This window comes from Callithrix jacchus, chromosome 1 (assembly GCF_049354715.1).
Source record: "Callithrix jacchus isolate 240 chromosome 1, calJac240_pri, whole genome shotgun sequence".
In the NCBI taxonomy this organism is placed as follows: Eukaryota; Metazoa; Chordata; class Mammalia; order Primates; family Cebidae; genus Callithrix; species Callithrix jacchus.
This window is the reverse complement of record NC_133502.1, coordinates 131,406,426-131,420,080: the sequence shown is the minus strand read 5'-3', so window position 1 is coordinate 131,420,080 and position 13,655 is coordinate 131,406,426. Positions and strand designations below refer to the sequence as shown.

Genomic DNA, 13,655 nt, shown 5'->3' with positions numbered 1-13,655 from the left:
TGAAGATTTTGTATCTAAAAAATTGCCAGAGTTGTTGAAAGATACCAATCCACTGATTCAGGACAGCCAACAAATTTCAATCAGGACATAATTTCAAAACAGAACTTAGGCATATTACAGTTCAACTACTAGAAAACAAATATAAAAATAAAATTCATAAGAGCAGCCAAAAGAGGGAAAAACAGCCTATTACAAGGGAATGATAATTTGACTTTTGCTGTCTTCTTAGCATCAGAAATGAAATACAGGTGACGATAAAATATCTTCAAAATAGTGGGGAAAATTTCTATATTTAGTGTTGCTGTTTTTCAATACTAATGTCTAATTGACAATTTCTAAGAACAAGTCAAAATTAAATAATTTCATAATTTATTTTTTATAAATTTTATAATAAATAATTTCATAAATAAGACATATGTAAAGCAACTTGCCCTACCAGATATTAAAATTTATGGATATACTACATAATTTAGAGTATGATAATAGCATAGGCTTAAGCAGAAAAATGGAACAAAGCTGACATGGCAAAAGCAGACCCACCCTATACAATCTGGAGTATGAAGACAATTGTGCTGAAGTTATTTGTACCTCAAACGGGGAGAAATGAAATCAGATTCTTTTCTCACACCTTATAGAATATCATTGTCGACGAATACAACACAAATGTATCAGGGGAAACTTCAAAATATTAAAAGCATAATATAGAAGGCTATCTTTTAGCCTAGGGTAGAAAAGCATGCCTTAAAGAAGATACAAAAATGGGCCGGGCGCCGTGGCTCAAGCCTGTAATCCCAGCACTTTGGGAGGCCGAGGCGGGTGGATCACAAGGTCGGGAGATCGAGATCATCCTGGTCAACATGGTGAAACCCCGTCTCTACTAAAAATACAAAAAATTAGCTGGACATGGTGGCGCGTGCCTGTAATCCCAGCTACTCAGGAGGCTGAGGCAGGAGAATTGCCTGAACCCAGGAGGCGGAGGTTGCGGTGAGCCAAGATCGCGCCATTGCACTCCAGCCTGGGTAACAAGAGCGAAACCCCGTCTCAAAAAAAAAAAAAAAAAAAAAAGAAGAAGAAGAAGAAGATACAAAAATGACTGATCATAAAAGAAAAAAGCATTCAAATATATTTAAATTAAGAACTTCTATTCTTCAAATCCTCCATAAATATTGACCAATGACAAGTCACAAAAAGGGAAATGTGCAACTTATATAATGGACATCACATAATCTCCATTACTAAATAAAGTACTTCTTCAATAAAAGACAGGCAATCCAAAGAGAAAATGGGCACAACATGTTTTACAGAAGAGCAAACATAAAGGACCTACACGTTTATGAAAACCTATTGAACCCATTTAGAAAACAAGGATATTCCATCTTTAAAAATGTAATTCACCACTACTTTACTTTGAGAAAAAGTGAAGAGTACTGTCTTTTGAAGAGGGATTTGAAGCAAGAGGAGTCCCTATACACTGCTAGTGAAGGAGCCAATTGGTTCGATTCAAGTCGGCATTATTTAGTAAAGTTACTCATAATCAAGACCAACCAATTCTACTCCTAGATATATTCTTAGAGAAATTTGTATACACATTCATTCAGATATGTGCAAAAATATTCAAAGATGCACTGGTCATGATAGTAACACCTTGAAACAACCTAAATATCCTGTCACATACAGCACAGAATATTCATAAATAAAATATTATCCATCCAGGGAGTGAAAATGAATGCACTATAGCTACAAGCATCAACGTAGAAAAATCTTAAACAACTATTGAATGAAAAAAGCAAGTTGCAGAAAAATACAAGCATTATGAGATTAAGTAAAATTTTTAAAACAGAGAAAATTAAATAACATATTGCTTAAGAATACTTGCATATATGGTTAATTACAAAGGAAAACAAATCACTATCACAAAAAGAAGGAAGTTATTGTTTCTGCTGGGAAGATGAGGAATATGATTAGGAAGTGCACAAGGGATATCAAATTTTCTCATATTGTTTTGTATCTTAAGATATTTAGGATGTACACAGGGGTTTACTTTATTGTTACACATTAAATTGTATATGTACTATTTATAATTTATATGTTATTATTCTAAAAATTTTTTTTAAGTTTAATCTTTGGTTTGAGTTGCCCATGTATTTTCTTTCATATATATATATATATATATATATATATATATATATATATATATATTTTATTGCATTTTAGGTTCTGGGGTACATATGAAGAACACACAGTATTGTTGCACAGGTACACACATGGCAAAGTGATTTGCTGCCTCCAACTTCCCGTCACCTATATCTGACATTTCTCCCCATGTTATCCTTCCCCAACTCCCTACCCGTCACCTATATCTGACATTTCTCCCCATGTTATCCTTCCCCAACTCCCTACCCCACACTCTCCCTCCCCTACATCCCATCACACACCTCATTGTGTGATGCTCCTCTCCCTGTGTCCATGTGTTCTCATTGTTCAACACCCGCCTATAAGTGAGAACATGCAGTGTTTGATTTTCTGTTCTTGTGTCAGTTTGCTGAGAATGATGGTTATCAGGTTCATCCATGTCCCTAAAAAGGACATGAACTCATTGTTTTATGGCTGCATAGTATTCCATGGTGTATATATGCCACATTTTCCCTGTCCAATCTATCATTGATGACATTTGGGTTGGTTCCAGGTCTTTGCTATTGTCAACAGTGCCACAATGAACATGTGCAAGTGTCCTTATAATAGAACAATTTATAATCCTTTGGATATATACCTAGTAATGGGATTGCTGGGTCAAATGGAATTTCTATTTCTAGGTCCTTAAGGAAATGCTACACTCTCTTCCACAGTGGTTGAGCAAATTTACACTCCCACCAACAGTGTAACACTTTTGTGTGTGTGTGTGTTTTTTTACACAGACCACACAGTGACCTTCATGTGTGCAAAGTATAGTTGTTAAAAACAAAACAACAGAAACAGAATAAAGAGGCCATGGCCTCCGTGGGGCAGTGCCGAAGCAGAGCCCCACATACTCAGACCTGGGGAGGAAGGGCTCTATGCTCCAACAGGTCTAGGGCTGGCAGGCAGGGAGGTGGGGTCTCATGTGTTGGCCCTCATGGCAAAGAATGGAGATCTGGTGGTGCCAATGGAGGGCCAGAGAAAGCCTGATCAAGATGTAGCTGTGGCCTCAGCCCCCTCCTCCGAGTCCCACACCTCTGACTGCAGGTAATCAGCAAAGAGAGCCCTGGCCCAGCACAGGACGTGCCCTAGGTGGTGTTTTCGCATGAGGCGGTCAAAGTGCATGGCCAGCTCGTTATAATCCAGCCCATTGCACATGATGTGGTTGTGGTGTTCCAGCAGGATGGCCAGGCAGAGGAACAGCATGAATGGGTTTCCCCTGCCAAACTCCTGGGGCGGGGGCAGGCCCATTTGCGGTACTGGTGGCAGGGACTTTCCTGGGTCTTTCGGGGAGCCTACCTCTTGCATCATGGGGGATCCTACAGCCATATCACCAGTGGGAGAGGCCTTCTGGGTAGATGGTGGAGATGAGGAAGATGGGGAATCAGGGTGGGAAAAGGAGGAGAGCAGTGGATCTGGGGAGTTCAATAAAGGCTCGGAGAGGGACTTAGAGCTGATAGGGGCAGCTGGATGGGGCAGCTGGACCAGAGGGCCCCTCCTGGAGCCCATGTTATCCCTGAGTTGCTGGAGGCCATCCAAGCTGGCTTGTCTCAGGAGATGCCCCCCACGACCAGGCCCCTGGCTGGCTGTGGCCAGGTGGTCAACAGCATCTTCAAAGGTACTATCTCCTCCACCGGCAGGCCTCAGCATGTGCCTCTGTCGCACAGGCCACCCCCTGTGGCCACCAAAACCTGTGTCTGCTTGGCTGGGGGGTCCAACCAGCTCTACCTCATGTTAAGGAGGATCACGGGGCAGCAAACTCCAGGTGACCTCAAGCATGCGGAGGGCGTCGTCAAAGGCGAACTCATGCTTGAGCTCCAGCAGCAGCCAGCGGTAACAGAAGAAGAGGTCATCAGCACCTGCCTCTTGTAGGTATTGGTAAAAGTCAGAGTCAGCATGTCGCAGCAACAACTTCAGGTGTGCAAACCTGGTAGCCATGGCGCGGCCATCAGGGTGGAAGTTGGCGGCCAGACGCTTCATGATGCCACAAAAGCAGATGAAGGCATGGCCCTCGTGGTCCATGACAGCGAGGATGGGTGAGGCAAGGTCACTCATGCCCTGGCAGTAGGACACCTGTGGGTGGGTAACGGCATAGGTGGTGAGCAGGTCTTGCAGCGCCCGTAGATGTGGGCCATCCTTAGGCCCTGCATAGTAGGGGTGGGCCCGATCAGTGTGCAGCACATCCTTGAGGACCGTGCTGCGGATGAACTCCAGGTCCTCAGGGCTTGCTCGCTGGGCCCACTTTTGTGTTCCTATTCCTCCACATCCTCTCAAGCATCTGTTGTCTCCAGATTTTTTAATGATCGCCATTCTAACTGGCTTGAGATGGTATCTCAATGTGGTTTTGATTTGCATTCTCTAATGACCCATGATGATGAGCATTTTTTCATGTTTGTTGGCCTCACAGATGTCTTCTTTTGAAAAGCGTCTGTTCATATCCTTTGCCCACATTTGAATGGGTTTGTTTTTTTCTTGTAAATCTGTTTAGTTCTTTGTAGATTTTGGATATAAGTCCTTTGTCAGATGGGTAGATTGCAAAAATGTATTCTCATTCTGTTGGTTGTCTTTTCACTCTAATGATTGTTTATTTTGTTGTGCAGAAGTTCTGGAGTTTAATTAGATCAGATTTGCCTACTTTGGCTTTTGTTGCCAAGGCTTTTGGTGTTTTAGTCATGAAGTCCTTGCCTATGCCTATGTCCTGACTGATTTTGCCTAGATTTTCTTCTAGGGTTTTTATGGTGTTAGGTCTTATGTTTAAGACTTTAATCCATCTGGAGTTAATGTTAGTGTCAAGTGTCAGGAAGGGGTCCAGTTTCTGCTTTCTGCACATGGCTACTAGTTTTCCCAACACCATTTATTAAAGAGGGAATCCTTTCCCCATTGCTTATTTTTGTGAAGTTTGTCGAAGATCAGATGGTTGTAGATGTTTGGTGTTGCCTCCAAGGCCTCTGTTTTGTTCCATTGGTCTATATCTCTGTTTTGGTACCAGTACCATGCTGTTTTGATTACTGTAGCCTTGTAGTATAGTTTGAAGTCAGGTAGTGTGATGCCTCCAGCTTTGTTCTTTTTGCTTAGAATTGACTTGGCTATGCAGGCTCTCTTTTGGTTCCATATGAATTTTAATGTGTTTTTTTTCCAGTTCTGTGAAGATCTTTGGTAGCTTGATAGGGATGGCATTGATTCTATAAATTACTTTGGGCAGTATGGCCATTTTCACAATATTGTGTCTTCCTAACCATGAGCATGGAATGTTTCTCCATCTGTTTGTGTCCTCTCTTATTTCCTTGAGCAGTGGTTTGTAGTTCTCCTTGAAGAGGTCCTTTACATACTTTGTTAGTTGTATTCCTGAGTATTTTATTCTCTTTGTAGCAATTTTGAATGGCAGTTCTTTCTTGATTTGCCTCTCTTTAAGTCTGTTATTGGTGTATAGGAATGCTTGTGATTTTTACACATTGATTTTGTATCCTGAGATTTTGCTGAAGTTGTTTATCAATTTCAGGAGATATTGGGCTGAGATGATAGGGTCTTCTAAATATACAATCATGTCATCTGCAAATAGAGATAATTTGACTTCCTCCTTTCCTAATTGAATACCCTTTACTTCTTTTTCTTGCCTGTTTTTTCTGGCTAGCACTTCCAATACCATAGTGAATAGGAGCAGTGAGAGAAGGCATCCTTGTCTAGTGCCAGATTTCAAAGGGAATCCTTCTAGTTTTTGCCCATTCAGTATGATATTGGCTGTGGGTGCCCACGTATTTTCTATTTCTTCTGTACTTCAAAATTACAAATCATAATACAGCATCTAAAAATACTTCAATTTTACTTTACTACTCAAATATATGTGTTTAATGCATTTCCACTTAAAATCAAGAGTCAATATTTAGGAAGCATTTAAAATACAAACTTCTTAAGACTTTACTGACTCTTGAGCAGCATTGTATTAGTAATAATGTAGTATGCACTGATACCTGTAATTCCATATTTCTAATTCTGAAGCTTAGTTAATTACATATAGTCAAAAGCTCTACACATTACAATATATTTTTGTTTCTGAAATTAAAGAAAAGGGGAATTTATTTGCAAAAAATTATTATAGAATTAATATACCCTACGGTAATCTAACAAAACCAGCAATTCTAAATTCTTCCCTCACAGTCCAGACTTTTCTGTTTTTCTTACCCATTACCTTGGAAAAATTGACAACCCTGACTTCACTGGATGATTGTTGCCCCAATAATTGTTTCCATAAAGAGAATTTTAGTAATAACAGAGGATCTACTCACCACTATTCAGGATTTACATATTCATGTCTCCATTCATGAAAATTATTATGGAATCAACATTTTGTTTGTGTGAATGTGACTATATGTGTGAGTATACTTTATATTAAACTATAAGGATATTGATCAGGATTTGATTGTTACTGTAAAAAGGCAGATGGTAAATATTTTAAGCTTTGGATCCATGGAATCTCTTTCATTGTTACTCAACTCTGCTTTTCTTAAACAAAAGCAACTATCAATAATTCATAAATGAATAAGTATGGCTGTATTCTAATAAAACTTTATTTACAAAACCAGACAATGTGCTGGAATGTAACCTATTACCCTAATGTAGATAATTATCTAAATTTACCACTTTGCTAAAAAATGTAAATGCATTACATGTGAATTATGCATTGATTGGCTGCTAAATAATTTCAATTAAACATTCTTTGGTTAATTGAGCCTTTCACTCAAGCTACTCCAAAAATGATGGAATCTTTTAATTCCTCTGACACAGCTAGTTCTTTCCTGATTCCTGGCTGTCACTCATGACACTAAGTCTTTCTTTCTTTCCTTCTTTCTTTCTTTCTTTCTCTCTCTCTCTCTCTTTCTCTCTCTCTTTCTTTCTTTCTTTCTTTCTTTCTTTCTTTCTTTCTTTCTTTCTTTCTTTCTCTCTCTCTCTCTGTCTTTCTTTCTTTTTTTTTGATGGAGTTTCACACTTGTTGCCCAGGCTGGAATGCAATGGTACAATCTCAGTTCACCGCAACCTCCACCTCCTGGGTTCAAGCAATTCTCCTGCCTCAGCCTCCTGAGTAGCAAGGATTACAGGCACACTTAATTTATGGCTTTTAGCCTCTCTACAAGATAAGGTCTTGTTTCCATGTTCTTCAACCCTCCAAACTTTCCTTCCAAAAACTTACTTATCTGTCAAATTTAACTCCAAGAAGAGTTCTTTCATGTAGCTGACCTACTACCCAGAACCCTCTATTCAATTTCCCACTCTCTCCATTGATGCCAACACAGAAGTAAAGGCTGTCCTTTACTTCTCTGACATTCTTGCTTTTCTGTTAATTCAGACTATTTTCTGAGTTCTTCCAGGGACTCAGACCTTGATCCACTCATCCGTGCAGCCCTAACACTGGCACAGTGTCTGTCACATGAACAAAAGAAAAATTGTCTCAAACCTCTCCCAAGAAAGAAGTAACCATTCCTGATAAAATAGTTAAGCAATCTTATAACAAACTTCAATATAATTATAAATTATTTAATAGAATTAGCTTTCTGGGAGACTACCCAACACAGCCAATCAGCTCTCAGAGAAAAATCTAATGACCAAACGTACGCTGGTTTTTGTAATTAGTGTAAATATTACTATGAAGCCATTCTATTTTCTTTAAAAATGTTCCTACCAAGAATAAATCTTTGAATTGGCCCACTAGGGGCCTTTATCATCACAGTAAAATTGCAATGATGTGATTTTAACATGTCTTAACTAAATGTTCTCAACTTCTCAGCAGAAATTCTTGGTAGGATCTCAATAAGTATTTGTTGAAAAAATTAACAACATCCTTCTCATAAATATAACTATTCTAAATGTACATATGTTCTCTCTCAAAAAAAAAAAAACCTAGAAAACACACCAGAAAAATGAGAAAAATCTGCTAAACTTTCAGAACCATATCCTGAATACTCTATGGCCAAGATAAGAGGTTCTTCCTCATTATTGATAGAAGCATTAATTTACCAATGACCCATGCTCAGTAGCATAAAACCTCATGCCAGTGCTTACAGACAAATCAAAATGTTCAACTTAAATCCCAAAAGCATACGAACTCCAATTCCTTTATTAACTTTATCACCTTGTGAAATTATTCTTAACAATATTTTAATTCCACTATGTGAATGCAAGAGAAATGTGGCTGCCTCAGCAGATGGCTGTCACAGACTGCATACCACAATTAAGAATAAGTATACAAGCGGAAGCATTCTGATGCACTGGAAACAGTTCATGAATACCAATGCCACCTAAGTTTAGCCTTATAGAATACACTAGGCCTGTAGAGAAATAATAGATTAGTCATTTCAATGGTCACCCGAAAATCTTCTCTAAGTAAATCACCATGTAGATTCCAGATTACGGGGAAAGGTTTGCTTTCTTTGATTTCAAGTTTTGCCCATATGTGCTGCCTGTGTTGCCACTGGCTATATAACAGTGTGGGGGCCCCCAAGGGTTGCCAAATGTTCCAGCATATGTAGCAATTGGTATATCCAGAGAAGGGCATTCCATTGACACAGCATGGGCTCCAATCAATATAGACAAGTTGTCCATAGGAGACCCCTGAGTTAAACTGTAATCTAAGTAAAGTCCATTGTCTAAATCACCTGAGTCACTATTCTTCACTCTTTGCCTTCCTTTAAAGGGAAAATCCTCTGCTTTGCACACACCCTGTCTCCCTTTCCAGTTAACATAATTACAGGAAAAGATTTGAGTCAGGTTTTCCCAGAAATCTTAGGCATTGTGTCATCCCCATCAGAGGTCTTTGTTTTTAATCCTTTTCTCTAATTTGGAATGAAAGAAGAGAAAATTTTTCCATGAACATATGGCATGATAATCAAGGAGGAGTAAAAGATATTTTTTCTGATGCCCCTGAAATTATATCATTCTACCTAAACTCTTCAGAATAAATTCTAACTCTTATTCTGGAATTTATTATATTTAAAATTAAAGTTTAAAAGACTCACAGAAGCTCTATTTTTCTTTAGAATTAGATTCAGAAATGAATCTATTGAAAAATGGTACACAATAAAAAAATGCGTTTATTTTAGAAGGCTTAACCTCTAGCAACTTTTTGGTTACAAAAAAATAAACCCTGAAAACTTATAAGATTCACTTGTTTCTTTCTGGGTTCCTAATTTACTCAGCTGTAAAATGGGAATAAAAGTACCCATTTAATTACTTGGGTTATGTGGTAATCCTGAAACACATGTAATTTATAGGAGAAGATTTTGAAATAAATAAATTACTAAGTCAGCAGGGGATGCAATTATCATAGTGTCTTCCTTAAGAAAGAAATAAAAATTCACATCTGAAATTAAGTGGTCATGCCTCTGCTTTCACCTCCATCTTTCTGGAAAGTGTGGTTTTATTAAAAATCAAACTAAAGAGTTTTTTCTCTTATTCTCTAGTGGGATCTATGCTTTGGGGGAAGGTGCATGTTTCTTGCTGTGACCTATGCCATTATACTCACATCAGAATATAGCAACATGCCATTAGGAACATCTCAAGAAAGTAAGAGGTGGTAACAGTCTCTTGGCCCTTAACAAAATGCTTGTCTCTATATTACAGAGGTGGTGATTAGAGGTTCTTCCTTCTAGCTGTACCATTTTTAACCCTATTAAGAATCTGAGCAAGTGAGGTGGGTTTAGGAGACAGTAAGATAGAAAAAATTAAGGTTACCAAGGAAGTAACATTCTCTAGAAATAGTAAAGAAAGAAGATCTTGACATTACAGGTTTAATAAATTGTAACCTTCAGACATGATCTGGCTGTATAAGCTTGAGTATCACCACTGAAAATTACAATGAGGCCCAATGTCTAAATTTGGAATTCTTGAAAGAAAAATTTAACTTAAAAAATTAGAGGACCTGGCAGAAATGACTCTCACAGGACATTCTGTTCATTTCCTCCTCCTAGACAGAATGATTTTCTATTTAATTCCCCCAAAAAATGTTAATAGGTGTCTGTAGGGGGAAAGGGGAAGGATTTGTGAGGACATAATCTTATTCTATTATAAAATGTGAGTCATATGGACCAGGTGATCATTTGCTAAGGTCTCTCTCTGCAGGAAATGCAATCACAAAACTGCCTAGGCCCTCTTATCTAAATATTCACTCTAATAGGCAGCATTATCATCATTAGTTAGCATATATATTGCTCATCACAATTACATATTGCCTAATCTTAGCAACATATCCCCACTGAGCATTATCATCTCTATTTGAAGATGAGAACACACTACAGAAAGGTTAAGTGACTTACTCATCATGAAGCAACCATTCAGTGCTGAGCAGGAAACAGAGCTTAGGACTGTGTTATAAAACAACAGGCACTCCACCTACTAAATTGTAAACATAAGGCTCACTTATTAAACACATGAAGAAGAGTTCAAGTTCACTTTTTTTAAAATGCTTGTCTCACAGAATTAAATCATTAAATTTTGACTTATCCTTTCCTCTTTTTCAAGATACATCTTTTTATCCTGAGGAGAAGTGTAGTAGAAAGCTTTAAAATCTGCCTCATAGTCACCTGCCAGTTAAGATCATACCTGTTTCTAAAAGCAAAGTGTTTGTTCATCCCTGCAAAACCCATCACTCATGTGCCCCTTGCAAGACACATTCTTCTTCTTTCAGTCTTTGCTCCACTAAGTTGTAAATATTGATCATCTCAAATTGCTTCTTTCAAGTTCCCATAAATATACCTCCATTTGTGTGTGTGTATGTATGTGTGTGTATCTGTTCCTTGAGGGAAGAGGATTAACAAAAGGAGTCCTTTTGCTCTTACCTCTCCCATAAGACTATACAATAACTTAACATAGGAATTTTATTTCTAATTAATGTTTAAAACTTTGTGATTTTTTAAAAGTAGACTATGAATATGTAAATGAATAAAATTTTTCAATTTTTTGTTTGTTTGTTTGTTTTTTTGAGACGGAGTTCCGTCTTGTTACCCAGGCTGGAGTGCAATGGCGCGATCTCGGCTCACAGCAACCTCCACCTCCTGGGTTCAGGCAATTCTCCTGCCTCAGCCTCCTGAGTAGCTGGGATTACAGGCACGCGCCACCGTGCCCAGCCAATTGTTTGTATTTTTAGTAGAGACGGGGTTTCACCATGTTGACCAGGTGGTCTCGATCTCTCAACCTCATGATCCACCCTCCTGGGGCTCCCAAAGAAAGTTTTCAATTTCTATTTAAGCTATTTTAGGACATAGTTCAGGCTTCCCATTAAATAATCATTAATGGTGTCATTGAATAAGAGATATGTTTGAATTCTACAAATAAGGCCACCACATATGATAGTTTTGAATTGATACAATATATTTTGGCAAGCTCTAATATTTAGCAGTTTATTTTGTTTAGAATAGTGAGTTTCTGGAATCATAAGGTTAAAAGGAAATTCGGGGTGATCTAGGCTATCTAGCTGGATTAAGTCAGTACAAAGTTTGAATTATATTACTTTTAGTTTATCTTAGTTTATCTGGGAGCTAGCATACATTTCAATCTGGCAACAGATAAGTCTTCAGTCTCCCAAATAATCCGTCTAGAAGGAAATAGTTCTTTGAGTATGTCTAGACAATATATAGGGCAATGTATTTTACAATATGTTTGTGGTTTATATTTTTGAAGTTCTACCAACAGTTGCTATGATATTTTATTTTTACATTATCTTTCTAAGTGGTTTCCCACAAATATATGGCTTTGTGATTTTTCCATCAAACAATCCCAACAATACTGGTGTACTTTTAGCAAAAGCCTTATTCCAAATCTCAGACTCCATATATATGCTTTTAAATGGACACATTAGATGGATAAGTATTAATCCCCATGAGAAATGGCTATGTCAATATCTATCTCTGGATTTCAGGTAACAGGAAGATAATGCTACTTTGGAAAAAGACACATTGCTCTTTGTTTTTTCATCAAGTGAATGGCTCTTGAAGTTTCAATAGCCATGCATAGTACTACACATCTGATAACATCGAAGAAGAAGTTTTAGTTTGTAACTATTGATGGATTAAAAAACCAAGAGAAAAGCAAAGTGAACACCTTAGGACATCCTATCACTATAGCAAGGCCACATTTGTACAGCTGGGTGATAAAAACCTCTACTGTGAAAAACAAAACAAAACAAAACAAAACCCTGTATCTTCTTGCCTCAGTCCATCATATTTAATAAGAGCTGATTTACCTGATTTCAACGTTTCAATTGCATCTTGATGAGCTTTGGAGGTGGTTTTGTGAAAGGCTGTTTTTCCTTTAGAAAAAAATGGACATACACAAATGGAGATTGGCCAGGAGACAGAAGTGATCTGTTAAGTCTTACTGGCAATACTTTCCCTGCTCCTTAATTTCATAAAGGTCAGAGACACTACTTTAAACATGGGCCTATTAAAATTCTGCAGGATAGCACTTGCTCATCTCAAATACCTAGACAGTGGGTAAGGGAGGGGAAAGAAGAAAAAAAATCTCACCACTTTTACAAGGTTAGATTAGGCCTTGTGTACATATAGCTATCTGAGGGGAGGATCAAGCCCTAAAGATTTTAATTTCAGAGAAGTCATACAGAGCTAATGGAGCCACTGGCGATCGATAGCTCCTACTCTCCTGCGAGAGCGAGAGATTTATTGAGCTCTCCCCACTGATCCTGCATCAAGTACAGCCAGCAATGCTGATCGCTGTGCCCCTAAATCCTGCAGTGTGCAAATGACTGACTCTATTCATGGTAGCTTTTGTAGCCAGTATAGAGTTCCCTGATAATCTCTTAATATGTCCATTGGAATCATATCTTTATGACACTTAGGCTGAGGGATAAGGGAACCAATAAATCACTTATCTTTCTCTCTCCTAGTTCAGACCCAATTCAGGGAAAGATACAGGAGTCAAGATCAAGGCGATCAAAGCAGCAGCTTTATTGCCAGTTCCCTAAATCTGTAATTTCAGTTAGGCTCCCTGCCCCTTCTCTAGTCCTTTAGACACAAATGATGATAAGATTCGGTCTGTAACACACTTACCCAGCTAACTGCCTCATGCTCAGAAACAAAAGGTGGAACAACGAGAGCTAGACCCTCAATTCACCAACCAGATAAAATAATTTTTCAGAGTAAAGTGGAAAGAGTAGCGGAAGCATTTCTTGAGTACTGCCTCTCCTAATAATGGACAATTTCTCATAGAACAGCGTTTTGCCAACTACTGAAATCCAACCTGTAGATTCGGTCTTAGTAGACACTTTCGAGACTTTTATATTTGGAATTATGCCTTTATTAAATGATAAATAAAATGGCTTATAAGCACTAGAGAAGATAGTAAAGCTGGTTCCTAGCCAGTTCATTCAGTGGTGATTATTTTGCTGGCAGTATACAAAACTGCGTTTTCATCCATTGGCTTCCAAAATCAGGAATTCCCAGAGATAAGCATTAAATAACGGCAGGTGTTCAAGTGAT

The 13,655-nt window shown here is 38.2% G+C and overlaps 1 pseudogene; it reads right to left on the bottom strand.

The window, feature by feature from the left end:
• Positions 1-2,381: 2,381 nt before the first annotated feature.
• Positions 2,382-4,321, bottom strand: LOC100398887 (TBC1 domain family member 25 pseudogene; annotated as a pseudogene).
• Positions 4,322-13,655: the final 9,334 nt, after the last annotated feature.